Consider the following 13877-nt stretch of genomic DNA (forward strand, 5'->3'; position numbering starts at 1 on the left):
ATCTATCTATCTATCTATCTATCTATCTATCTATCTATCTATCTATCTATCTATCTATCTATCTATCTATCTATCTATCTATCTATCTATCTATCTATCTATCTTTTTTTTGCGTGATACGTCTTTCAGTTCAGTCAGCATATAGGGAGTCGCTTTTTAAAACTGCATTTTATAGTATTTTTGCAACCGTAATATCCACGTGCCTTACTTTGGTATCGTTGTGTATAGAAGAGAAGCCATTACTCGATCATGTCTGTGTCACGTGCACAGATGGCGCCGTTGTCGTGCCACGCATGACGCAATCGGAGCTAAATTTATCCTCTCAGTCGACGTTCAGAAATGCATAACTCGGCAGTACGTTTGAGAGAGCTCGCTCAGCCATGGTAGGTGCAATACATCAAACTCAAACCTGTCCTCATCAGGAGTGATAACACCTAGAAGCGCGCTTTTTTCTTTTTTTTCGGGAACTTTACGCTTGCTGGGTTATGGCGCCCCCGCGTTCGACACGTATATGAGGTCCTGAAATGGCGTGAAGAGACTTGGGTAGCAATACAGGTGGATGCCGATTCGCGGCCACTGCCTTTCACCACGACGAGCCCACTATGAATAGGGAACGAGCACGACAGCACAATTAGACCGCAGGATCTCCCTAACTTATGTATGTAAGCTTTGCATCTCGTTAATAAATGTCACTTGTGTATTTGATTAGCCATTTCTGTATCCTTGCGTCCATACACCTTTGGAAAAATCTTTCACGTAGCACGTACTAAGCAACAGAAAGCTGGATCGGGAATTTTTGAGGATGGTCTACAATTTTCTCATTGACACTGTCGCTCTGAATATAATATTTCTGCAGTTTGTTAATCAATAATAATTAATTATGTATTTAGGCCAAATAAAAAAGATGTCTGACCTGTTTCGAGCGACGGCAAACAACATTACCTGGATTCTGTCCCGCTACGTGGCACTTGCGTATATTTTTATATTTTGGCAGACGTTATGTGGGGCACATGGTAAATGCAAAAAGGAGGGGCGGTGCAGGTAAAACAGTGCGCGCTTTGCCCCTACTATGCGAGGATTACATCGCGTAGAACTGTTGCACGGAAGTTTTGGTCATGAAAAATATTTCAATTTATACATCTTAAGCACTAAACGTACCCGGCATATGGTTTTCACTACAAAATAAATTGGGCATGCTGTCGCGTGATGATGGCACCGTTATAGTGCTTTTGCGGGTCGTCTCGACGCTCGGCGCGGTATTATAGCTCCATACTTCTTTCCATACAAAGCAGTCAACACTGTGGAGGCTAGAGAGACTTCCTGCAGTGGCTTCGTTCGCACTTGGATATAGTTCGGTGTTTTTTGACCGCAATTGTGCGCAACCGTTCTTTATATAGGCTCAGTGTTGAATGAAACGAGTTTTAATTAATCCTTAAAAACAATAACACTGTGGTATAAGCCTGCTAATGGGTTGTTTTGCATCATTTTAATTTTTGTTGTTCTGTTCGGGTTTTTTATTTGCAACCCATCGCGAGGAGCCTCACGTGCATGCTCGCGCGAAGGAACGCTGTTGGCGCGCAGCGAAGCATGGACGGAACGCGCGGAGGGATAACTTTTCTTGACCGGACTTCTTGCGTAGCTTCCACAGCGTTGACTGCTGTGTATGGAACGGAGTACAGGTATTCCTACAAAAATTGCTCGAGGGAACTCCGTTGCTACTGTCTACGGGAGCTGCAAGTATATGGAAGTTCGGCCAGCGTGATAATGATGGTTCATTATTAACTACGGAGCGGCAGGAAGACAGCGGACAGAAACAGAGTGAACGAGCGCTGATGGGTAGTAAATGGATTTTTCTAAACTTCTTTCTTGTGCATGGCTTTAAGTAGCTTAACGAGTTCGCAAATTGATCATTTTCAACAAAATGGTGCATTGCAAACGATTCGCATTGATTGTGCATGTAAGCAAACTACTTGTCGGATTCGTGCGTTTAGAAAAATACACGATTTCTTGGAAACTTATGAACATAGAGCATAATAAATAATGCCACGAAAACAACTGAAACCACAAGCACGCGGATTAGACAAATGCATGCACCATCTATCCTTTTCATGCATGGGTATGGTAGCTGAGCTATTGTGGTAGCTGAAAGATCGCAGCGCCAGAATTATCTGCAGTAATTTCAGGGTAGAACGACGTTCAAAACACTCTTGACACGTACTTAATTATGGGTGTGCCTAGAGGAGTTGCGGTTTGGACCTTTCAACAATTCCGTTTATATAGCTTTGCTTCTAAGTGTCCGAGAGGGAGGCCTTTTTGGGAAAACAACTGTAGCGCCAGCGTGTTTTGGTGACGGATATCTCCAAACTGCTGCTATAGCCTCGTGATTTCGGTTAACTAAAGATATAACTTAACAACAGCTCCGCTTCAATAGCACAGTTTCAACGCGTGTCTCAAGCACGCAACTAAATTAAAGTTATTTAGAAGAACTTCCTCAAATGGAAAATTAAACGTCGTGACCTCTCAACCGATTCATCTCTTCTTCAAGTAAACCACCTGAAGGAGCAGGATTGCTCGGTCTGCGGCATATTATCCTTTTTTTTTTACATTCGGTTCGGAATGGCAGCAAAGGCAAGAAAAACACAGGTGGGTTGCTAGGCGTTCGCTCCACTGAGTGTTTTGAAAATTTAAGCGCGTCCTCGAAGGTAATGCGTGGAAACACTCAAGCTCAGGCTGTAGCAGCAAATGTCTACGTGACTTCATTGGCTTCTTTCAACTGGGATAAAGTGATCGCTGTACTGTAGTAGAAGTATGACAGCTTAAGTGCGAGAGTGTAGGGGAGGGAATTAGCGGCTTTACCGAAACCAAATAATTATCAACGTAAACACGACCCTGCGACATATCATACGGTTAAGCTCAAAGTTATCTCCTCAGGTGCGCGATTTAGATACAAATTACTAGAACTTTGGCTACTGTTGGCTATTCAGATGAATTTGCAGCAGTAGATGCTGTTTTTATATCATATAAGAGTGCCACAGTAAACTTGAACTGGGAAACAATATCGCGTAATTTTTTTAGACCACACAATGCTTCCTTCCGCGCCCTATTAACTCTAAGCTCTATCATGTTCTTGCGATATGTCTTTGAGACTAATGGAGTTCCCTGTGCCACGGATGATCAAAACATCGGGCCTTCTCGAGTTCTTCCTTGTTTAAACTGCATTCTGGGACTTTACTTCACCGTGAACGTCGATACTATGCAGAAAAGACAGCTTACCGACGAGAAACATTCGCAAGGCAGCTTCGCTTCTTTCTGAAGGTACGGGAACATGTCAGGACGACCCAAAAAATATTTATTTATTTATTTATTTATTTATTTATTTATTTATTTATTTATCAAGATTAACGTCGACACGATGACGACAGCGGTATGACGGCTCGCGGGTCGCAACTAGGATCGAGATCTGGGTGCGGACAAATACTCGTGAGATGTCCGGAAATGCATACGGATGGGGCATGCGAGATTTTTTCAGTGGTTTCTTCTGAACAACTTCATCCGCCTTGTCAGACGTCTGACAAGGCGGATGTCTTAACTCAATTCAATTAAGAACTATAAATAATTTTCTCTATGCTGTCCTTCGTGTATTTGTTTGTTGTCTTCTTATGTTCTGACTAATAAAAATCGGGCCCCTCGATTTCCTGTCTTCTCGCTCATTACATAGCGAGGGCCTTGAATCCGGCATCCTTTATCCCTTCAGGTAGTATGTGTGGGTTTATTGGCCAGTTGCCTTCACCCAAAAGGTTCACGTACTACGTGACGCCTGCGGTAGATAGGATGTTCTACATCCACTGTCATGGCCGTGAGTGGTGGCGTTGGCTAACACTCCCAGGGTTAGCTCGAGTAGACAGATATAAATACCACAGAAAGTGGATGGGAAAACGGCGCCACGGTAGCTCAATTGGTAAGAACATCGCACGGGTAATGCGAAGACGAGGATTGGTATCCCATCTGCGGTCATTCTTTTTCATCCACTTTCATTTCCATTTATTTATAGTTTCTTTAATTTATTTAAAAGCTACAAATAATTTCCCCTGTGCTGTCCTTCGTGTCGTTGTTTGTTGTCTTCTTATGTTCAGACTATATATACATATACAGGTTGTCCCACATAACTTGAGCCAAAGTTTAAAAAATGAGAAGCACTCCGGACGCGAGTTGAACCGAATGCATAATGTTGGCATTGGCCTAAAGTTACTCAGGCTATTTTTTATTTTCCCTTAACTAACGGATTAGTTATGTTTAATTAATCAAATTTTTAGGTATTGGCTGCAGACCCCAAGTGTGATAAGCAAAGTTTAAGTGCACCTTGAGAAACCTCTCAATAAATTGTTTCCAACACGATATATCTCACGTGGTCCTTTTTTCCGTTTACCAAAGAAAGCGCCAGAAATACGAAAAAATACCACGTGAACGGGCGTCTGCGCACTGTTATTGTGCTGCTCTCAAGCGTGCGATGGATGAACAAGGTCGGCTGCAGCGAGACTGGACCACTACAGGGCGTTATGTCTGGTGTAGGTATCTGGCCATGCGGCTTTTATCGCATGAAGGCGCAAATGCGTGCTGCTGGCCGAGCGGTGCCGAAGCGATAAAGCGTCTAAGGAGACGAAAGGGAACAAGAACATAGGTTTATTTTTTTTATGCTTGAAATGAGCAAGAGCTGGCAGCCTGCCGACGGAGTGTAATGGGGTTGGGTGGGGAGGCGGCGTTAGGGGGCCGGAATGACTTTCCAGTGACCTTCAATCCAAAAAGCACCCTTTGATTATAATGCGTGTTCGAAGAGGTCACTATCTGCTGCAATGCACATTTGGTATCTCGTAGGCACATTTTCCGAGGCGTTCTTGATCATCGTATTAAGGACGGAGTTGCAGACTCCTCTTACTTTTTTATTTTTAGGCTCCTTGATGTTGTGGTTGGTGTCCGGTATACTTGATCATTGACGTAGCCCCAGAGAAAGAAATCGAAGGGAGTTAATCTGGCGACCGTGCCGGCCAAGCAATGGGCCCATGCCGTCCAATCCACTGCTGCGGGAATACTTCATGCAGCCATTTGCAAGCATTGCTGCTGCCGTGCGCGAGAGCACCATTATAATGGAACCAAATATCCTTGATCCTAGCCAATGGAACTTCACAAAGAAAATCCTCAAACGCCCGTCAAGGATGTCGTTGACGTGTCTTTCCCCTGTAAGCGTGTTATCAAAAAACACGGGGCCAATGATATATATATATATATATATATATATATATATATATATATATAATCTTCTCCACGCCCTATAGTGAACTAAGAAAGAAATGGCCACAAACTCTACCTGAAGTGTTCTACAGAATATATTCTGGTACACTGAAGCTCTGTTATTTGTAAGGCCGCTTGATTCCACCATCGTATAATCTACCTTTCAATTAAGTGAATGCTTTGTTAGCTCTACCGCAGGAGGTATCTTTGCTGGGCAGGGACCCACTAGCTGTCTCAGCGAGCACGTCGAAAGTTATATTTCTTTATCATTTTTTTTTATTTTGCTTTAGAACTGAAACAAAGAGCAAGTTCTCTACCGCAGACTCAGCTAGCTAACCGCGAACTTGGTTACAAAACTAGCTCTGGTCGACAGCGGCCCGCGAATGTGCCACCGTGGACCAGAAACACGCGACGCAAAGTAAGGCACACGCGTACACTCGCCCCAAGCGACTCCCACGCAAGAAGGGCGCCTCGCAAACTTGGGGGAGCAAACAGACACACAACCTTTCTCCTTGAAACGCAACTTTACTCTCTCAACGACACAGGTTATACTGTACACCGCCAAGGTCGTAAGACGCGGGGCTCGAGGCGGAGGGAGATGTCTGCGCTCAGCGAAGGGGGGTCGAACCGGGGGTGGCGGCGAGGCTGCAGGCATGCAGCCCGCCGCCTGCGGGATTGTCTCCTCAATGTGTTCGAGGCACCTCGGCTTTTGAGAAAAACAGGGCCTGGTAGTGACGGCGCCGTGTTCATTGCTTACAGACTTGCATTGGCCCACCTACACTGGCCTTACAAAACATGTCTTTATATTGGACCGCCTGCGGAATTTAATATAGAGTAAACTTGAAGTTGCGTCTGGCGGAGCACACATGCAATGTTTTTTATCACTAAAACGGCGCATTGTGTTGTGTAGTTATGCTCAATGTCTTTCAGAGGCAATAGCATTTCCTATAGCAGGCTATATATATATACGGTGCATCACGGCGACGGCGACGGCAAATATGCGCTTGGAGTGCCCATATAATTGCTATCGCAATCAGACATTTCGTTCCGCAACCCTGAGAACAGCACGCCGTACGTGGGTGCTAGGTTTGAGTTTAGCATGGCCACTGGCCGCCGGAGTTGCCGCCGCTTTCTCAAGCCCGCGCCGCTTTCCTTCTGCTAGCAGCATTTGAGGCTTTGAGTGCTAGGCCTAGATATCTGGAAACACTGCCGTCGTTGTTATTCGGCAACGCTATAGCTCCGGATCGTCCGCACTCTTAGCCACGCGTTACGGATTTCCGAGGGCAGCCTGGCGCAGCTGACAAGCATACTACAATCTCGGCGCACCCACGGGGAGTGAATAAAAGTATGTACCTCTCATCATCACGTGTTTGGCTGCTTTTCCTAACATTTATTTTTTTATTTTTATGAATTGGCTTCAAGACTGTCGCGCGATGCTTTAGGGTTTCCTTTTTTCAACCATAGTCATTATAACAAAGCATGTCCAATGATTCTTCCACCATTCCCCACGTTATGTAAGATTTGCCGCCTTCGCAAGTTTTCTTCTGGGTGGTCGGGCACAATGCCTGGGACACTTGAGATGGAAAATTTCCGTTATACAGTTAAAGCTCGATATAACAAAACCTCATTTTACGAAATTCCCAGTCTAACGAAGACATTTCCATTCCCCGGGAGGTACCCATAGGGTTCAATGCTGTCATCAACCCGAATTAACGAAACTCTATTCATGAAAACCCGCTTTAACGAAGTTTTTCATGAAATAAATGAGTAGAAAAAGTAGTGATTTCTTTCTCATTCTGACACAGACGATTTTTTTTTTTTTTGATCGTGCGCTCTAACAATATCGCGTTAAAACATCTAGGCGCCTAGTCACGGCCCTAGCTTTATTCTGGCGATGCTGCACGCCGTGTCCATGCACGGAACAATGGACTCAGTAGTCGGTAGCGCTCTTACGTACCAAATGGCGCTAGGGGCGATGTGGTTGCCTTAGTTATTTCATAGTCTATGCGACAGGTAGCACTTATAATCTCGTCCCAACTTTCTTGCTCGGCCTGCTTGCACAATCACTGCATTCGTTCAGCGCTTCTTTGATATCGGCAGCCTGTCACAACTTCATGTGACCATCTACCTGGCCTGCATCGCCTGGACATGAAGCCTCCGAAGAAGAAAAGGAAAGTGCTCAACCTAGAAGAAAAGGCATACATAATTCACGCTGTCAAAATTGGACGCAAGAAATGAGACGGTTAGCGGCAAATACAATGCTGCGGTAGCTTTTGAGTGTTGCTACGTTACAATTTTAGATTTTGGAGAACCGAAAGATCCCTTTCTCAATTTTACGAAGTTACCGATTTAACGAAATAATTCGAGCGTGGTGATCACTTCGTTAAATCGAGTTTCAACTGCATTTTCTTCTTTGCACACACGTGCAAAAATTTGACAGTCAGTTCACCATATACGCTAAAGATGATAAAGGCGAAAGCCTACGCGCTCACGAGACATTCGAATGCGTTGTTACTTCCTATTGCTTGTTTTTCTCTTATTCTTTTTTTTTTCGGTCACCTAGACATCGCCACTGTTTCTGCGTGGTGAACGGCACGTTATAAAGCGGTGATGACAAGTCTACGAAGATTATTAAGACACGTACGCAAGTTCACTTAATTTTTTTAACACATTAATCGACGAAGGTAGCTACATGGGCTTGTATAATATGGTGTCTTCTACTTTCTTGTAGCGGAGGCAGAATAAGAGGGACACTGAAAGGTAAATTATACAAAAACGCAGCGCTAACTTTAAACAACATATTTCTTTCCAGTTCTCGCAGGCGTACTTATACTCCTGAAAACGTCATAAGACACGCGTATACATTGCTCGGCAAATATGAACAAAACCTGGAAAACCACACGCGGACACTTTTGTGGCTACACTGGTTATTTAGAAGGGTGTCCGTTCGACGCGAACAGAGATAATCGAGCTCTTTTACTGATAAAGAAACTTATGGCTTACTGGCGCATGCGCTTGAATTTTGGTGCCATAACGCCGCACGGTTGTTGGATTTTTCCACCCACGAGACATCTAAGGCTTTCATCTAAATAAGAAAACAACTACATTAAAAATTTTACCGGAAACAGGAACTCGAAGCCAAACCACATTGATATGTTACACAACCACGTCTTTCAGCCCTGAGCCACGCAGCTAATCCAGCATCCGTGCTTCAGTACCATGTGCGTCAGTCCGGTTAGTACTTCCCGCCGCAAAGCCGCACGGTTAAGCTCAAGTTACTACCAAATTTTGCGATGTTGGGTTAAAACTAGAAAGTTTTTTTTTTCTTCCTTAAAATAAAAACTACCCTTTTTAAGCTTTCTACAGAAATAGTCGTTGTACTTCTCTATGAGGGCCGCAATTTGTTGTATTTTTACCGCGAGCGATACCGTGCTCTTCATATGTCTTAACATAGGCCAAGATTATTCTGTGTTTTGCAAGTTCAGTGTGGTTTTCCGGGGCTGTTGCGTAACTTTGAGCCACAAATGAAATTACTGGAGATATTTTTTGCATGAAAGTATCTTTGGGCTTTCGTGTGTGACCATTTTTATACAGCTCTCTGAAAATGCTTGATCTTACTTTAAAAGCAAACTGCAGAAAGAAAGTAATAAATGGTGGAGTGTCTAAATTGTTTTTTTCTAAAAAGCATGTCTATTAACTGTGATATAACCAGGAGTGTTCGAAAAATGACATTTACGAATTTAATACGAATACTCGAGAAAGAACAAGCTCTGAATTTCTTATTTCTAAACAAAGTGAAACAGGAAGTCTGCGCGGAATCCGTGGGGTAAAACCAATTATGTTAATATACTTCACTTAATTTACGCATAGATGTAATATACGTCCCTCAACTGAACATGCGGATAACTGAGGGGCTTGGAACCTAGAAAAACGTTTCCAGTTACGGTTCTTCAGGAAAAAATAAACGGCGCGAAACAGACGCACACCGAGAAATACGACAGGACGGGCGCTGTAAAAACAGCACGTCACCACGTATTGCACGCAATTGTGCGTCTGTTCACTGAAGGAGAGATACTACGAAGCATCGCACATTGCTTGAAATAAGCGATGCAAACATGGTGAGACTAGCCAGTTGATAAGAAACGGAGACAGAAAATGCGTTGCGCAGTGTGTCTAAAAGCGGGCCATTTTATATTTGAATGGCTTGAAATTATTGCGCAGAAGTTGTCTGCGGCCCTATGCGCCTCAATCAGAGCAACAACCATAGCTCTCCCACAGCAGAATTCGGAGCAGTCCGCACTTCCAAACTTGCCTGTTCGTCGAGACACCAATAAGTGCCGCTTGCCCTTACATTGGAAATAAACGAACATTTCGTAATTTGCAATAGTGAATTCTCGTATCGAATACGAGTCGAACTTCGGCAATACGACTCCATTATTTTGTCAATCTCCGGTCGCACCTCGTTTGGCGTAATTTGAGAGAACTGAAATCATCCTCAAATGTACAAAAAAAATGTGTTCTCAGTTGGAATATTTTGAAGAAACAGTTTCACTGTCATGATAATTCTATGTCATTTCTTAAAAGAAAATCATAGATGGTCGAGCGCGCGGGTTTTGGGACAGTTGGCGTAGAATAGCCTTTCTCTGAGTAACACCACCACAATTACAAATGATGAAGGAATGACGGGACGTTAAATAAAGACCCACAGCAATAGCAAATAAATAAATAAATAAATAAATAAATAAATAAATAATGCAGATCCAACGCACTTACTGCACTGCGCAAAGGTATACGGAGCAGGGATTCCCCGATAAAGCCGATCTCCTTCTCCGCCTATAAATATAACTGTCGAGAACTACAGTCCATACTTTACATAGCGACCTTTTCAGTGCACTTCTCAACTTCAGTGTGTAGGTCTCAATTACGAATGATGTTTTCTTTTTTTTATTGTAGTCCTTTCGGATCACTTCTCTCCGTGTATGTTATTCCCCCTGGGTAACAATGCTTCAATTCAACCACATCCCAACTGTCCAGCGGCGTTTCAGAATCCCTCAAAAGGACTCTGGTTTCGTGCGTGCGGAATTTGGTACCAGGGGCGCGCATAAAGCGCCCGCTGCTGCATTTGCGCAAATGATACCACACGGGTGCGCCGCTTCGCGCCTGCTTTACCTATCGTGATGCTCTCGCTTCTTTACTGACACACGCCCGCTCCCGCAACGTTTGGGCGCCTTCACTCCAACCCCCCACCCCCAATTAGAAGAAGAAAAAAAATCGAAGGTTTGGCTTTTTCCGCAGAGCTTAGTCATTTAATGGTTGAGTACGCTGTATTGGATGCATAACTATTTATTACTTTCCTGTCTGTCCTCTCGAAATTGCATCGGGTACATATCAGTCTAAAAGTAATTTATATTAGCTGCACATCCGTTTCAAAGTTATTTGTATTTCCGCATATACAGTATAAGAGTGCTTGTGGATAAGCTCATAGGAACACATATTAGGCCCACCGTCAATGTATTAGGACTATTACAGATAAAGCTTCCTGGCCTTAGTTGCAGTGCAAATTAAGGTCGTACATACTTGTGGGAATTTTCACTGAATTTAAATCACCATGCAAATTGGTTTTCATAGCGCTCCGTATGTCAAATGATGCCATTAAGTCCCAATCGGAAGTCACTGAATTAGTTATGCCGCAGAGCAAAAAATAGCGAATAATAATGACACGTGCAGTTGTTCATCGTTCTTCCAGGGACCGCAATTGACCCGCTAACAGGTTAACCATATCGCTCAGCGCATGACGCGCCTGCACGATTTGGAACTTACTCGAATATTATCGTTCATACTATCTGTTGTCTACGTTATCACCTGGACCTTGTGTAACCAAATTATATGCGTGACGCGAACTTTTTGGAAGGTATGCGGGCACCAGCAATTACGCTGGAACCTTTGACGAGTCATGTATAAAAGACGACGCACTTGACCCGCAGATCAGATTTCGACGATCGCCGACTGTACTCACCGCTATCTTTGTGCTTGTGTAGGTTGTTTTGCGGCCACAAGTTCGCCCAATAGAGAGTTTGTTTCATGACTCATAGCTGGGCCAGCGGCTTATTAATGCGAAAGCATTATACGCCTCATGACGTGGAAAATCCGGCATCCGGCGTTAACATCCGATGGTACTCAAACGCACGCGACCAAGTGATGACGTTACGTTCCCGGCAAGGGAACCTGCTGCGGCTCGCACTACGGAAGACGACCGTGAACAGCGACGGCGTCGGACGTCGTGGCCCACACCCCAAAAAATTGACTTCGCCCAATTCGAAAATTGAGTTGAGCCACGTTCAAAACCTATCTGGCCCACTTACAAAATTGACTTGGCCCACCCTCAAAATTGATTTTGCCCAATTCGAGCACGTGACCAAGTGAAAAGTATTGCGCGGAAGAGTCATACTGCTTTACAATTCAATGCATGTAAGGATACATGCCTCCGTAACCTTTTTCTCCGTGGTATAATCAATACTCCAAATGCTTTTTCAATAACAAAAGCAGGCTGTTTCACGCAGCAAAATCATCACATACAAATACGTGGTCCACTTTATGCATGCACCGCAAAATATTTTACCAGAATGCTTTGTAAGCGGTAAAATTAACGTTTATTCACTTCGTACCGCAATCCTTGCAACTGAGCAACCCTAAGCTTTTCTAGAATATCTTGAAGCATAAGAGAGGAGAAGCACCATAACCTTAGAAAAACAAGCAAGTTGAACAGATCCCCGAATATCTTTGCTCAGTGACATGGTTGCTCAATCATTTTTTTTAACACTTACTCCGATCAACATTCAGCCACCATACCCTGATGCTCTGCTTCTTGTCATGGATCCCATAATTCTTGACGCAGTTTGTTTGTCTTGAACCACTGAGACTACTTAGGTATTTGTTTTCATTTTTTATTATATTTATTTATTTGTTTCTGGGTCTGTCTGTCTATTATATATATATCTATATATATGAATAAATTCGGGTGGTAAAACTTGCATATTATACTTAAAAAGAAAAACCGGGGAGAAATCAGGGTTTTTGTTGTAGGTTGTAGGCAGCCCAAACTTCGGCGTTTTCCCTGCTTTCACAAGCCATCAATACAAACAATGGCCTAGCTTCTTTTGAACACAAACGTGTTTAATCCTTTCAGTGCCACTGACCCCCCGTAAAGTAACGCTCTCCGCTCTTTCCAGTCAGATGTATGCAGTAATACGAAGTTGGCGAGATTCCAGGTAGTTCCGCCATCTGTTGTAGATTTATAGAAGCATATTTTCTCATCTCTTTGGGTTTGCTTAGTCTGGTTCTTATTTGCGCGCTGCAGAACGCGTGTCCACCGATCGGAGGGGTTGCACCCAGACTTTGCGCACCGCGGCCACTCTACGTTCAAATATTCGTACCGCAGTGCAAGGTTCACTCTTGCGTGTTTTCGCTGTCTGTCGTACGTTTATAGCATTTTTTTTTCTTTTTTTGGACCCTAAAAGAGTAGCTTTATCGCAAAAGTGTGCGCGTCAGAACAAAACTAAGAGATAGCTAACATAGGAATGTGAGGACCATACCAGGAGTGCATTTGCCATTATCTGTGTCATTTTCCCCCTTCTGAATAATGGAAAATAAGCGATTGTGTTCGTTTTATAATAGCAAAGAAAGAAACCCGGCACTGAAAGGGTTAAAGAAGTGAAATCACTCACAGGAAAATATGAGACAGATAGAGCTGCTCGCAATTCTTGTTAACATATCTACACAAATCCTCGCTGGAACGCATCATTCGCACTAAAAAAAAACAACACATAAGCAAAAACAACAAATAGAGCAGCGCTAGGCGATCAGCTGCTTAATTGGCTCTCTGCATTTCTTTTTAACAAACAGGCAAAAGAAGCACAAATAGTAGTGCACAAGTGGACACTTCGCAACAAGGCGTGATGTTCTTCCTTATCTTACAAAGCCGTTGTTAACGTACATTATCATTTGCATTTTGAGCATTTATGCATCGATCCGACACCTGTCGGACCCTTGAGTATGCCCTAGGAAAACGTCCTGTCAAGAGGCCATTTACAATGCACAGCAACGTTAGTGGGCGGTAGCATCCACCACGCATATGCTCTTCTCAGGTCTTCGTTCAAGTTACTCTTGGACCTTAACCATTGGGAATGCCAAACTGTATCAGTGACATAGCTCAGCAGTGTGACGAGTGGCTGAATGATTGACTGAGCTGGCTTTTCCAACAAGGAGGCAAAACCAGATTATTGAGCTTCATTATGCGAATAGGCGGTTTTACTAGAACGAGAAATCGAAACACCTATTCAACTAACTAACTCATATTCACTAATGAGCTTTTTGATTAATTACTTTACAGAACGTATTGCAATTGACTTATTGCAGCCGGTGAGCTTGCAAGATGTATCCACTCGAAATTAATTTCCAGAACAACACCAGTTTCGAGACATTTCCCAAAGTGTGGAACGAAATACATGGGCATTCCAGTTACTTTTGTACTTCAGTGCATAAGGAACATTTTGTTAGAAAAGGAAGTGGAACAACAGCGAATTTTTGCAGCA

This window comes from Dermacentor andersoni, chromosome 1 (genome assembly GCF_023375885.2).
Source record: "Dermacentor andersoni chromosome 1, qqDerAnde1_hic_scaffold, whole genome shotgun sequence".
In the NCBI taxonomy this organism is placed as follows: Eukaryota; Metazoa; Arthropoda; class Arachnida; order Ixodida; family Ixodidae; genus Dermacentor; species Dermacentor andersoni.